Source organism: Octopus bimaculoides, chromosome 21 (genome assembly GCF_046866305.1).
Source record: "Octopus bimaculoides isolate indiv1 chromosome 21, ASM4686630v1, whole genome shotgun sequence".
In the NCBI taxonomy this organism is placed as follows: Eukaryota; Metazoa; Mollusca; class Cephalopoda; order Octopoda; family Octopodidae; genus Octopus; species Octopus bimaculoides.
Genome location: NC_142948.1, coordinates 39,342,972 through 39,357,013, shown reverse-complemented (window position 1 = coordinate 39,357,013; position 14,042 = coordinate 39,342,972). Strand labels below are relative to the sequence as shown.

Genomic DNA, 14,042 nt, shown 5'->3' with positions numbered 1-14,042 from the left:
ATCATAATAATCGCCACTGCTACTGTCATCATCATCACCCCACCCCCACCACAGCCATCATCATCATCATCATCATCAGTATATCTTGATACGTGTTTGCAGTTCTTTATGAAAACATGCCTGGACTGTTGGGTGTGTAATAGAAAATATAACCTTGGTTGGGGAGAAACAGGTGAGGGTTGGTGGCAGGAAGGGCATCCAGCTGTAGAGAATCCAAATCATTGAATTCTGCCTGATCCTCACAAACATGGTAATAGCTGAGGGTTGGTGACAGGAAGGGCATCCAGCCATAGAAAACATACCCCAATGGATTCCACTGGACCCATGCAAACCTGGGAAGGTGGACATGAAAACGAAAACAATACCAGTTGTGGGGGGGGGGGGTCACTGTCTTATACTTTGTCTTCTTGATATTGTTTGGTTTTTTTTTATCCCTTTTTTGTAATCACAAACACACAAACATATACACACATACACAATTACATAAACACATTCAAGGACATTAGCAAACACAACACTTACACATACACATTGTAAACACATGCACAGACAACTATATACGCATACATACACAAAATCACTTTTTTACAGAAACAGAAAACACAAATTTAAACATGCAATGAAACACACACACACACACACTCATGAGCACACACATTTTCACAGAAACACACACACACACAAAAATACACACATGTGCATTCATAAACCTACTTCCACACACACACACACACACACACACACACACACACACACATACACACATGTCCACTCCAGACATAAACACAATCACTCATTCACAACACCCACTTACACACACACATGTCTCTCAACATTAATTAACTCTGACATGATGCCAACTCTGTGACGTCACCAGAAGTGACCCTCCATCCTGAAAAACGTCTTGACCTCTTGCCTTAACTAGATTTCCTTTACTTAACAATTCTAGCCTAATTACATAATTACAGGAGTGGGAGGTGGATATGGTGGTGGTGGTAGGAGGGGGAAGAATAAAATGCAGAAACTGAAATACATAACCACCACCACCACCACCACCACCTGTATCCTACAACAACTACCACCACAACAACCATTACCATCATCTCCACTTGGTTACTGCTATTATCCCAGCCACCAGCATCACTAACCACATACTACTATCAATACTACAATTCCATCTCCAAGTAACACCATAGCTATCCTACCACCACCACCACCACCTCAAACACCATCACCATCACCATCATCATCATCATCACAGCCACAGATCCACAACTTGAGAGAAACTGAAGAAGCAGAAACTGCAACAAAAGTCTAAGAAACACCTGAAGAATTTCCATATTGTTGTCTTGGAGGAGAAAAACATACGAGTTCGGAGACAGATAATGGTAAAGTAGCTGAGTCATGTAATAGAAAGACCACTGTGGATGTTGCCAAGGTCATTAAAAATCAAAGTCAGACATGGAGATCTCAGCCATGCATTAGTGGCATTTATATTAATTATAAATATTAATTATATACATATTAATCATAAATATTCCTCACAACCACAATTCTGTAAATACAGTGGGAGCTTTGGTACACTCCCCTCTGGCTTTACCCCAGTTCCTGGCTGAGTTCCACTGGCTGAGTATCTCATCTTTGCTGGATGATTTTCACAATACGATGCCTTAGTGGATTTTCAGAATAGCACACCCTAATAAGTTGGATTTTCTCCGTTTTGACAAAGAATTTTCAAATTATTTTCCCACCACACTCTTCCAAATGATGGGAGGAATCGTTTTATGAAAAATAATTTTGGAAAATTTATGAATCCCTCTTCCTTCCCCACCCCTCCTTCTGGACCAATTTTGTCCAATAATTTCTTGCACTAAATGCTTAAAACTAATGGAAGACTTCTTTTGCGTTGAAAAAAAAAAAAAAATTTCAAAAATTTATGAATTTTTCAAATACCCGTCCCTCCCACCAATTCTTTTGGCTCTGAATACTTTAAATTGATGGGAAATGCCTTGGAGGTTCAAACGAAAATTTTTGGAAATCGGTAATCACCATTACAATCCTCAATTCCTTTATTTTCAAACAGAAACAATAATGAAATCTTTTTTTAATATTTTCATGATAATGCTGATGATGATGATGACGATGGTTAATAACACTGACAACTGTCTCTGACATAAGAATATTCAAGATTTCGGCAGGAGACAGGGAATAGTTTTCTTAGTCTTATTCGATTACCATTCCATCCACATCTGGGAATCATGACAGAAATATTATTTCATCCTCAGAACTCGGCTGGGAGTTTGTTTTACTGACCCCTGAATGTGGCAAAGACAAGGTTGACTTTGGTAGGATTTGAACTTGGCATTTAAGCCATGGTTGTAGGGTAAAGGAGTTTTCTTCTCAGCTGCATGGTTTGGGTTTCAATCCATCCCATTGTGCAACCCCCCTGGGGCCAGTGTCTTCTATGAAAGTCTCAGACCAGCCGAAGTCTTGGGAGCAGATTTGGTAGAGAAACAACTGAAGCAAGTGAGACACACACACACATATGTTCACAGATATATTGATATATGTACATATGCAACAATGGCAGCAGCAGTAGTAGTAGTGGTGGTGGTGGTGATGAGTATACAGTCAAAATGAATGACATTGTTATTTAGGAGTTGTATCAGTGAAAGAGGTTGGGCCTCACAAACGCACATGTTAGCTGTCTGGTGTCTGATGGTGGTGGTGGGGGAGATGGATGGGTGTTTGGGAGGCTTTTGGAAGGGGCCAATGTCTGAAGGAAGGAGTAGAGAGAAAGCGGGTGTGACTGCAAGTGGGTGACAAAGCTGGGTTGCTGGTTGTCGCAGCACTCACGTGGTGAACACAAATCCAATGATATGGAGTAGAGACAGCGGACCCCCCACCCCCCGGCAGGGAGAGAGGGAGGGCATACCCTTACCCCATCAAGGGGGGAGACTGTGACAGACAGACAGAGAGGGAGGTGTTGGGGGGGTTGCTGCAGGGGTACGGCTGTCTCATTAGGTGCACATTGCTTTCACCACCATAAAGAGATGACTGCTACAGATATGAATGAATGAGTCTAAATAAGACCTCATCCCTCTCTCTCTTTGCTATATGCCTCACTCTCTTCCTCTCTACTACAATACATTTATGCTTCACTCTCTCTTCATTTCCGTGTCCCCCTTTCTCTCTGCTTAAGGCCCTTCACTTTTTCTCAGTTTCTCTCCCCCCTTCCCTTTTCTCTTCGCTATTAATAATGAAATAAACAAACCAACAGACAAACAATAGAAACTTGAGTGAAGTGAGACATTTATGCTGTGAATATTTTCAAAGGAGGAACAGAGGAGGCTTCTCTAACAAACTTAATTATGGATGTAGTTGTGCCATAGCTCTTACAGTTACTGTTGTGGTGGTTGATGTTGTTGCTGTTTTTCCAAACCTTCATCAACAGGCTCCAATAAAGAAAATCAAAGATGAAGGACACTTCATCTACACAGCATCATGGCTTCTCTTTCTATTTATTGTTGTTGTTGTTGTTGTTTAGCTGTATCTAGGACAATAGTTTTCTTATAGTCATAACAGTTGTGTGTGATCTAAGTGAGATTTGACTACTGTTTCTAGGAGCTCAAGCGACCACGTAGTGGCTCAATGAACTTCTGTGTAAAAGACAAAAGAAACTATGATGTTAAGCTGGAGCAAACAAAAAAAAAAGGTGGGGAGGAGGTACTCTATTAAAGGGAAACACATTTGCGTCAGTATCTGCTTGAGAAGAGCTGTTGTAGCAATTTCATAAAAAAAGAAATTGGTTGCTGGTTTCGAAAGATGATGACTTCTAGAATTACTCAATAATGATAAAAAATGATGGAGATCTGATACGAATAATTCCCCAAAGTCAATAGAACATACATTTGATATATTTACCAGCAGACACAGGATCCTATGTGTGTGACTAATGGAAATTTAATCTGCTAGAAACAGTAGTCAAATCTCCTTCGACTTACACACTTGTTCCCTTGAAAGCAGGAAGGACATATTGCAATGTCTTCCCAGATATATAAGGAATAGTTCAGTTCTCCTTCCAAATGAAAATGGGGACCAAAATCTTTGATGCCATGTTTTACACTTTTACCAAAATATGCATTAAAGAATTACAGAATAAATTGACTAAATTCTTCTTAATCATCATCATCAGCAGCAGCAACAACAACAACAGTTTCGAATTTTGGCACAAGGCCAGTAAGTTCAGGGGAGGTGTTAAGTTGATTCACTGTTTCAGTGTTTGATCTTGGTGGAATTTGAACTCCAAACATAAAGACAGACGAAACACTGCCAAGCATTTTGCCAACAATTCTGCCAGCTCGCCGCCTCGGTAATGGTTTCAAATTTTGGAACAAGACTAGCAATTTTGCAGGAGGGGTTAAGGTGATTCTATCGATCCCAGTGCTCAATTGGTATTTATTTGATCAAAAAGGATAACAGACAAAAATCAACCTCAGCAGAATTTGAACTCAGAATGTTAAGACAGACAAAATGCTGTTAAGCCTGGTGGGCTAATGATTCTGCCATGTCACTGCCTTATTAATAAGAATAATAATAATAATGATAATAATACTTTATTGGCCACAAGGGCTGTGGAAATCATTTCAGATGATATGCAAAGGACAGTGGGACACAGAAAACATTAATCAACAAAACAATTTTAACAAACAGATTCTCCATTGGTAGGGGAAACAGCACCCAGGGGAAACCAAAGCAAGGATTATGGCAGAATTCACCAACTTAAACAAGGAGACCATCCAGAAGAGTTGCAGGAGATTCCAAAGTCGTCTGGAGGCCATGGTTGAAGCCAATTGCAATTCTAATGAATAAATTTACTCTTTAGTATTTCAAGATATTTTAATGTAACTTTGGTAAATATATCTGTTAAAATGAGATGTCAGTGTTCTTTTCATTTTTGCGTAATTTAGACGACAATTTATTCACCACACCCTGTATATATACATATCTGTATATACACTTTTGTCTATTAGCAAAATTTGGGGTGATGGGGTAATTTACCTCTATAAGAATAACACATTTCTGCTTTAATCCCTCCACAACTGCTATTAACCCTAACTACTTGTGACACCAACTTCTAACATTAATATTGATACTAACCCTTGACATTCAGCCCCCTATTCATAGGCAATATTATCTACGCACCTTCACTTTTACGCTACTTAGACAGATGGAAGCCAATTCTTGCCAATAATTTTCCTTAACATGGTGTAAACTGTTCATTTGAAATTGTATACAGAATGGTTGATAAGAATGTGTAAATACTGTGTAAGCATTTGTAAATATATACACGTCAGGTCATCATGTGTGCGTGTTTGCGTGTATGCATTTTGTAGACAGAAATTGTAAGAAGACCATCAAGTGTGTGTGTGTATTTATACACACATACAACAGCCCTTTCAATTTCTCTCTACCAATCCACTCGCATACTATCTCATATATATATATATATATATATATATATATATATATATATATGTGTAAATATATAAAAACAAAAGGATAAAGAGAGCAAAAGTAAGGTTGAAGAATTTTATGGATAGAGTCTTACAGCTGTTTCTGGGAAGATCCAGTACTTCCCTTCATCGGAGACAGAAAAAATAAAGTTATCTATTATTATATCCATAGGCGGATATTTTTAGTATGAAGTGGTAAAGAGTGTGATGTGCTGAAAAAAGAGAGAACAGTACTTGAAATTGTACAGTACTTTTTTCAGCACATCACACTCTTTACCATTTCATACTAAAAATATCCGCCTATGGATATAATAATAGATAACTTTATTTTTTCTGTCTCCGATGAAGGGAAGTACTGGATCTTCCCAGAAACAGCTGTAAGACTCTATCCATAAAATTCTTCAACCTTACCATTGCTCTCTTTATCTTTTTGTTTTCATATATTTACATATACACACGCTAATACACGACTTATAATACCCAATCCTGTTCATACAACGATTGGGGCAAACTAGTCGGTATACAGCACTTACTCGGTATTACCTGTATCCTCCTGGGTTTGGTTAAATCCAATACCCTCCTCAACTTTATATATATATATATATATATATATATATATATATATACAATAATCTGCTTGTTCATTCACCCATTATACCTTAGCTAGCTAAATAGGTGGAATAAGAGGTAGAGTGACAGTGAGAGAGAGAGAGAAAAAGAGGGAGAGAGAAGTGTTAGTGATGTGTGGTAGAATGGAGAAGGAATACTTATTATGTGATTAAAAAGTTAGCAGAAGGAAAAGGTAGAGAAAAATGGACAGGGGAAACAGTTATATTGAGAGAGAGAGAGAGAGAGAGGCAGACAGCAGTGGTGTGTTGATAGTGAAAAGTATTTTTTTTAGTGAACTGATTTTTTTTTTAAATGACCATTGTTTGAGGCATGTGCATAAATGTAAATCATTTATTGTCTGCTTGTTTAAAAAAAATGATATTTGTTTATAAGGGTTAATTTAGCCTAAACCCTGGATTAACGGGAAACATGGTTGCAAGCTGCTCAAGAAAGGATGTGCTGATATAGAGCACTGATCAGAGAAGAACAGCAAGAAGATGTAATTGAAACAGGAAAAAGACACCACATGACAGAGACGTGATGAGATGAATATGGATGAACATCAAGAGTATTTAAAGAAAGCTAAGCTATGAATGCTATATAAATGCAGATCATCCGTTCTTTCTTAAATAGGTCCTCTTAATTTTTTCCATTCCATGGAATTTCCAGGAGTCCCACTAGAATATATATCTATCAATATGTAATGAAATCAATAAAAAGGGTACTGTAAACTTGCCATGCGGAGTGGGAAATGTAACATTTTGGACACAGTCCTTCTTCAGGGAAAAAGTTGAAAGAGGAGAAATCAATGAGACAACAGAGTTTTCTTTACATGTTGGGGGGGGGGGGGCTGCAAATGATAAGGAACACAAGATTGGGGGGGGGGAGTTATTCCTCCTTCTTTAAATGTCCATCTCATATTGGCTGGTGATGTTGCATGTCTTTGATATATATATATATATATATATATATATATATCATCATCATCATCATCGTCGTCGTTTAACGTCCGCTTTCCATGATAGCATGGATATATACATGTATATATAGAGAAGAGGATTTCAAAATGCAGAGGTCTTTTAAAGATGTTTATTGTCTTGATTGGTTACACCTTTTTCTTAAAAAAAGGATTTTCAAAAGTGAAGTGCAGGGCTTTGTGTAGCCTTTGTGGTATTAAAGATTAGTTAACATAGATCTATTAAAATACAGTGATAGAGTCTTTGACGATGATAAGAAAATGTTAAGTGAGGCTTTGTGTTTAAACAGTTTACGTAAAAGAGTTCAAAATAGTCAGTAAAATAAGTTGATAATTGTTTATAAGTTCATCAGAAATCGTAATTATTTATAAGCATATATACAGAAAGAATCTGTAGACAGTATTTGATAGGAGAAAGCGTGTATCGCTTTGTCAAAAGCTTATCAAACATCATAATTGTTTATAACGATTTTAGAGGAATGACCAGTCTTTAGTCATCTCCAGTCTAGTAAACATTGTTAAAGAGAAAGCCTTGCACTTTACTTTTGAAAATCTTGTTTTAAAAAAAGGGAAACCAATCAAGACAAACATCTTTAAAAGACCTCTGCATTTTGAAATCCTCTTCCCCACATATTTTCACACGTGCGTTACCTTCCAATTTTACTTTGATATATATCGATGTACGTATGTATAAAGAGACTGTTGTGTAAGGCCGGAACAATGCAAGAACTTACAAAATAAACTACACAAGGAAAAGAAAACAAAATAAAGTTGCAGTTTTACCTTGTATTTTTCTATATTTCCGAATTCGGATTCTTTTTCTTCTTCCGGAACAACTGGAAAAAATCGTTGGAACAATGGTTGCTCAGGTGCGGGGGCGGGGGAGGAAGGTGACATGCGCAGACGGGTATTCTTGGTGCAACTGTTCTGCTTCGCGTAGTTCTTTCCTATCGTTAATGGCTGCTCTTAATTTGTTAATAAGAAGGGCCTCCGTGATTCTGAGATTGCCCCTGTTGCGTTGGGTGGTACTGAGGGAACCTTAAAATCCTGGGTTTGGCACTTCTGTGCAGATGGTGCACACCGATTGCATACCGGTCCATCCCCAAAGAAGGTCCTGTTGAAGAAAAATACCCCAAACAGTATCGTGGGGTGCACATAAACCAGCTGCCCCATCATCGACATCGGAACGTGATCGAGGGCCGATGTGATATACGAAGTAGTCTGCAGTAAAAGGTGCCGTATCCTACATAAGGAATACCACCAGGAAATTGCACATCCATATAAAAGAACCTATGCGTGTGGACACTTCAATAAAGAAACACCAAACAAAACGCCAAACTATGCTGACCGATTTTTACCCCTAAAGATGGTGCACGAGTACGAAATAATGATGCAATACTTGCAATGCAATGATTTCAAACAGGTGGGGTGGAAACAACGAGAAATCAAAAGTTACTCATTTTGCCCCGTTTACTAAATTCCCACCACCACCGCCACCACTTATACATGTGTGTGTGTGTGTGTGTGTGTGTGTGTGTGCGTGTGTCACATAGTTTACGTACCAAAACACCACGATCTATTTGATGCTCTCTGTTGTCTTTCCTGTGGAAGCCACAGCTAAAAGTTGAAGCTAATAAACAGAGGATCTCTCGAAATCTTGGTTGACTGCCCTATCAAGTGCAAATACCACCAACAGTCGCGCAATGAACAAGACTGGCGGCCACGGTGATTATGAGGCCCCCTCATAATTGACCCGGATTAAAGGAGGTGCCGGACTATCAGTTGCAAGAAAATCGATTGTGTACTAGTTACTGTTTTTGCTTTTGATCCATTATTTAGAAAACGTATGACACTTCCACTAAAACAAGAGACCTGATTTTGCAGAAATATTATTGTGTCTCGTGCCTTGGCTGTTCATCGTTCTAAATTTCGTTAACGATTCGATACAGTTTAATCCCCATGCTCTGTTCGTGTTAATTATGAAGATAATCAATATACTTAATGGATCCAACTTCAATAATGAGGAATTTATGTTGAATGCTTTATGCCAGACATGTCAAACTCCTGGCCCGCGAGACCGTTTTGATATCAGCATGAAATCTGTCCAAATAGCGGCATCGGCAAATAGAGTATTTTGCTGCCCTCAGTAACAGCCATGCCTTCTTGTTACAACTACACATACATAGTGTGTGTGGCTAAAGCAACCATGCCATGATATTACATAACACTGGCTGCACTACAATCACTTGAGTCTTAATTGTAACTGCAACAAAGCATGCCGGGAAACGTCTCCTTCGATTCTCTAATCGCGGGTTGTGAAGCGCTGATGACGCAAAATCTACCAACCCCTACAGTGCACCTTATCGTTCTTTCGGGGGATCATTTTCACGTGACGTCATTGAGTTGTAGTAGTTATCTATCAAATGGAGCTGATAGAATTGCAGTGTAAGGGGACATTAAGAGTAAAATACGAATCTGTGGGGGCCCCGCACAGTCCACCCGCTTCATACCTGAAGTAATAATGCCCCAGCTCTGTATACATGCAGCTCGAACACTGTCTTTGTTTGGAAGCACATATCTGTTTGAGCGGCTGTTCTCAGTAACGAAGATAACAACAACAACAAAACAGCGTCACAAATGAACACCTGAAATCCATTCTGAGAGTCTCAGAACTCGTTGCTAAGAAACGATGCCAAGGCAGGCAGCTCGGACAATTTTGCAGAAAGAATATTGAAAGTTTTCATTTATTATTTCAGTTTTCACTAAAAAGCACCTTTTTTTATTTATATTTTCTTTCTTTTTTCTTTGACATGTTCTTATCTTTATTTTTAACAATTTCGACAAGAGATATTTTAATGCAGGGCAAAATATTTTAAGTAATTTAAGTTAATTTATATTTGGAATAAAATTATATACCATCTGTTTCAATACATGTTCATGTTCAAAAAGTTTTAGTCTGTTCAATAATTGTTTGCCCTGTTCGGCCTGCGACCTAAAGCGTGCTTTGAGTTTTGCACCCCACCACCACCACCACCTCTACGATTGAGTTTGACACCTCTGCTTTATGCAGATTTACCCAACCATACACGTTCTTGTTCATCCTGGACAGTCCCGGTTTCCAGTATTTTCTTGGTGTCAAGTTCAATTAAGTTTGTTCGCTTTAACACCGAAATACCCCCAAGAATGCGTTCGATATCCACTGAGATGGGCTCCCTATGGTAGTTTAGATCGCGTAGTTGCGAGGCTGTGACGTATTCTTTAAACGATGAGAACGTCCACACACAGACCATCGAACTGGCCAAGAAAGAATCAGGTGACAATTTGGAACGAGTAATGCTTTATTAATAAGATTGCATCTGTAAGAGTATATGTAGCGAAATAGGTTTGGAAACCGTGAAAAACAGGGGCGGACTTAAGATGGGCGCCTGAGGGGCACATGATCCCCTCACGAAAAGAAGCGCGCCCTTCTAAATAATGTTATTACGCACTTTTCTCCTGGAATTGTTTTCCCTTCTGACTTTGTGCTCCCCCTTTGAAAAATTCCTGGAGCAGTGCCTGAATCAACTATATGTATGATGTTTTTTTTATTAATGTTATTTTAAATACAGGTTTATCTCACTTTACCTAATTACCGACGTAAGTTGAGGTGTGCTTGTATAATGAAATTATTAGATTTCACTGCCGTCACCCCTCGTTTCTATTGTAATTTATTTTCATTTTTTGTTAAGACACCAAACTACATTAACCATATCAACGTTGTCCTGGTTTGAGCCCAAGAAATTATAAACGACAGAACAAGCTTTATAACATATTCCTGGTTCGCTTACTGTTCTCTCTAGTTTCCTTCCACATCTGAAACAGCTTGATTTTGTACGAAAACTCTTTCACACCACAGTCTGGAAAGCACCAACTTCACTCAAAATATATGCTTTCCCTTCCATGGGGCTCTGGAAACGTTCGAACGTGGGCCCACAAGAATCTGGTTATGGTGAGTGAAGCTAGGCATTCGTATTTTGATACTGAAAATTCTAAAACTGTGGGAATTCAGTATCTATCTAATTGTCTAAGCAGTTTTTATGAGGGACTATTTACTGTTATTTATAGAACACAGAACAGAAACCAATGCGTCAATTCCCCTGATAAATCACTGATTTCGTCTTGTTTCAACAGAGTTCCTGGTAACACGATCTCTGTGATAAACATGAGAAAGTAGCTTTAAAGAAAGTCAGCCACCCGTTGCATGTGTCTTATGTAACATACTTACACACACGCACACACGTGGACACTCGCGCAATCCTCAACAAATGTATATTTACACATTCACACACACACACACATGTGCGTGTGTCATATATTACGTCGTCAAAGGAATTCGTTTATTTTCCCCCTTTATTTTAATCCTTATTTTTCATCTACAATTTTAACAAATGAGTCAGTAATAAACGTTTGTGTTGATGACTTATTGCTAACGTTCCACTAACTTGTCAATGTCTTCATGGTAAAAATCAATGTAGATTTATTGGGCCACGTTTCCAGCTCCCTACCGTTGTTGAACGAAGCACCTCCCAGACTATTGGAGAGAGACCGGAAAATGTAATAATCTGAAAGTGAAATATCAAGAGAATACAATGGGTGTGGTAGAACTCTCCACTCGAGCTCTTGCATAACATTTCGGTCGAATCTGCGACGTGTGGGTGAATGCTGTCTGTACCCGGTTGGATCGTTTCAACTAGATTAATTCATTCATCCTTACCCATCACTGGAAGGTGACGGGCGATGGAATTCTAAGAATATCCCATCCAGTGGCGGCACGTGTATAGGCACTGCGGAACTGCAGCACCCCCTATTTCCACTCGATATTATTGATAACATTCAATATAATGGGTCCTTTTTTCTTTAATTCTTTCATTACTCTTGTACATTATATAATCCTTCACGCTAGAGAGAGACAGAACGGTCGTCGACGCAGCGCCGTTCAAAGGTGCTGTTTCATTTTGACTGCGTATTCTCGAATGTGATAAAGAGTAGAATTAGATTATTATCCTACTTCCAGCTTCAGTGGTGCTGCCAGCATTTGATAAATAGGGTAGATTCTCTCCCCACGCCTTATTTTGTGATTTAGGGGTGATTTTCGAAAAACGAAGGGGAAATTGCGGCGGTGTTTAGTGAACAAATCAAACACACTATCCAACATGTGGCTAAAACGCGAAACGATGAAATTTATGTATAAATATTCTTTTTAAATGTTTGCTTCCCTTTACAAAATGTTAAAACAACGGCTAAACATTTTCTGAATCAGCAACCCCATTAATTTTGTCTAGGAGCCGCCACTGATCCCATCTGAAATGAATCCACGTGGATGAGCCCGTTCAAATGGACCCCATTGAACTGAACTCATTGGCCAGAACATGAAGAGTCTGTGAGGACGAGTTTCTTCTCCCGGTTGCGTGAAAGCCATTTCCGATCAGTTCTTTCGGTAATAGCTTCCCTGCATACAACGCAAAATGTCTTTGGTAGCTTTGGAACCTGGATTGATAATTTTCTTTTTTTAATATCATCTTTCAATATCCAGATACATTTGGGGAATGAAGTAGTGAAGGAAATTTATGAGTTTTTATGTGCATTGCGTGAATCTTCTTCAAAAGATTTTCAGTAAACCGTACATAACTTTTTGTTTTATTATTTTGCGAAGGTGACCGTAATTCAATAAAGTAGTGTTTAAAAAGACATACCGTTGACAAAGTAGATATTTAGGTTGTTATGATTACACAGAGAGAAGGAGTTTTTCTGTATCTGGACAAGATTTCATCTATTTATACCAGCTTCGGGTGCAGCGACGTTTTTGATGCAAATGTAGTTCACCATAAAGTTATTTTTTCCTAAATACCTTACCTATGGTTTTGATATCTGTGACGAAAGGATTCTTCATTAAGTTCAGAGAAAGTCTAGCAACATTAGAATGAACGTTGAAGCTACAAGCAAGATTATACCATATAATGTTTCGTTCCCTCTCATTCTTTTTTTTATATATATAAATGTTGTTTTGTGTATAATGTATACTATCTTTAGAGCCAGTGTTTTTAATGCATAGTTGACATAACGAGTTACACGGTTAAGCAATTCCTCATCACAGAATAAGTTGGCAATGCGCTTACTAATGTTATTTAGCAAGTTTTTAAGTATCATGGTATCATTGGCGGCAAGTTGGAATTTACGTATTGATATATATGTGTGTGTCTCTGTGTGTGTGTGTGTGTGTGTGTGTGTGTGTGTGTGTGTGTGTGTGTGTACGAACATGCATTTGCACACATAATATAGAAGCACATCACACGCGCTGTAGAATCCACGCCAAAGCTGATACTGGAGCTCGACGCAGTCCTGCGGCTTGCTGGGTCCTGTTAAACCGTCCAGTCTACAACAGTATGGGAAACAGGTGTTAAATGATATTGAGATGATGATGATGATGATATCTATCTATCTATCTATCTATCTATCTATCTATATGTCTGTCTGTGTGTATGCATGTATGTATGTATGTATGTATCCATGCATGCTTATATATATATATAAGCATGCATGGATACATACATACATACATACATACATACATACATACATACATATATATATATGTGTGTGTGTGTGTGTGTGTTGTTTCTTGCTTGTAGTTTAACTCTTCTCTCTGAATTCCGTTCCGACAAATTGCTGAAGACTCCACACGTGAGACATGAACCATGAAATTCCAAGTTATATCTTTCACCTTAAATGATTATAATCCACCCCCATTTCTTTCATTTCTTTCTGAATATCTGAAACACTGCAGACACACACCAAGTATACTACACGCACGCACACATACACACACATCCACAAAATATAAGGTTGTAAAAGAAGTTGGTCGAGTAGTTTTCTTCCGGTACAAATGATCAATTTAAATCCCT

The 14,042-nt window shown here is 38.4% G+C and overlaps 1 long non-coding RNA gene across 1 annotated transcript in view; it reads right to left on the bottom strand.

Moving 5' to 3' along the window:
- LOC106867299 (uncharacterized) overlaps positions 1 to 8,021 on the bottom strand; it is a 21,030-nt gene extending 13,009 nt beyond the window's left edge. Inside the window, exon 1 of the long non-coding RNA XR_001409121.3 lies at positions 7,885 to 8,021. This is a non-coding gene — a long non-coding RNA (uncharacterized LOC106867299). The remainder of the gene's footprint in view (positions 1 to 7,884) is intronic.
- Positions 8,022 to 14,042: the final 6,021 nt, after the last annotated feature.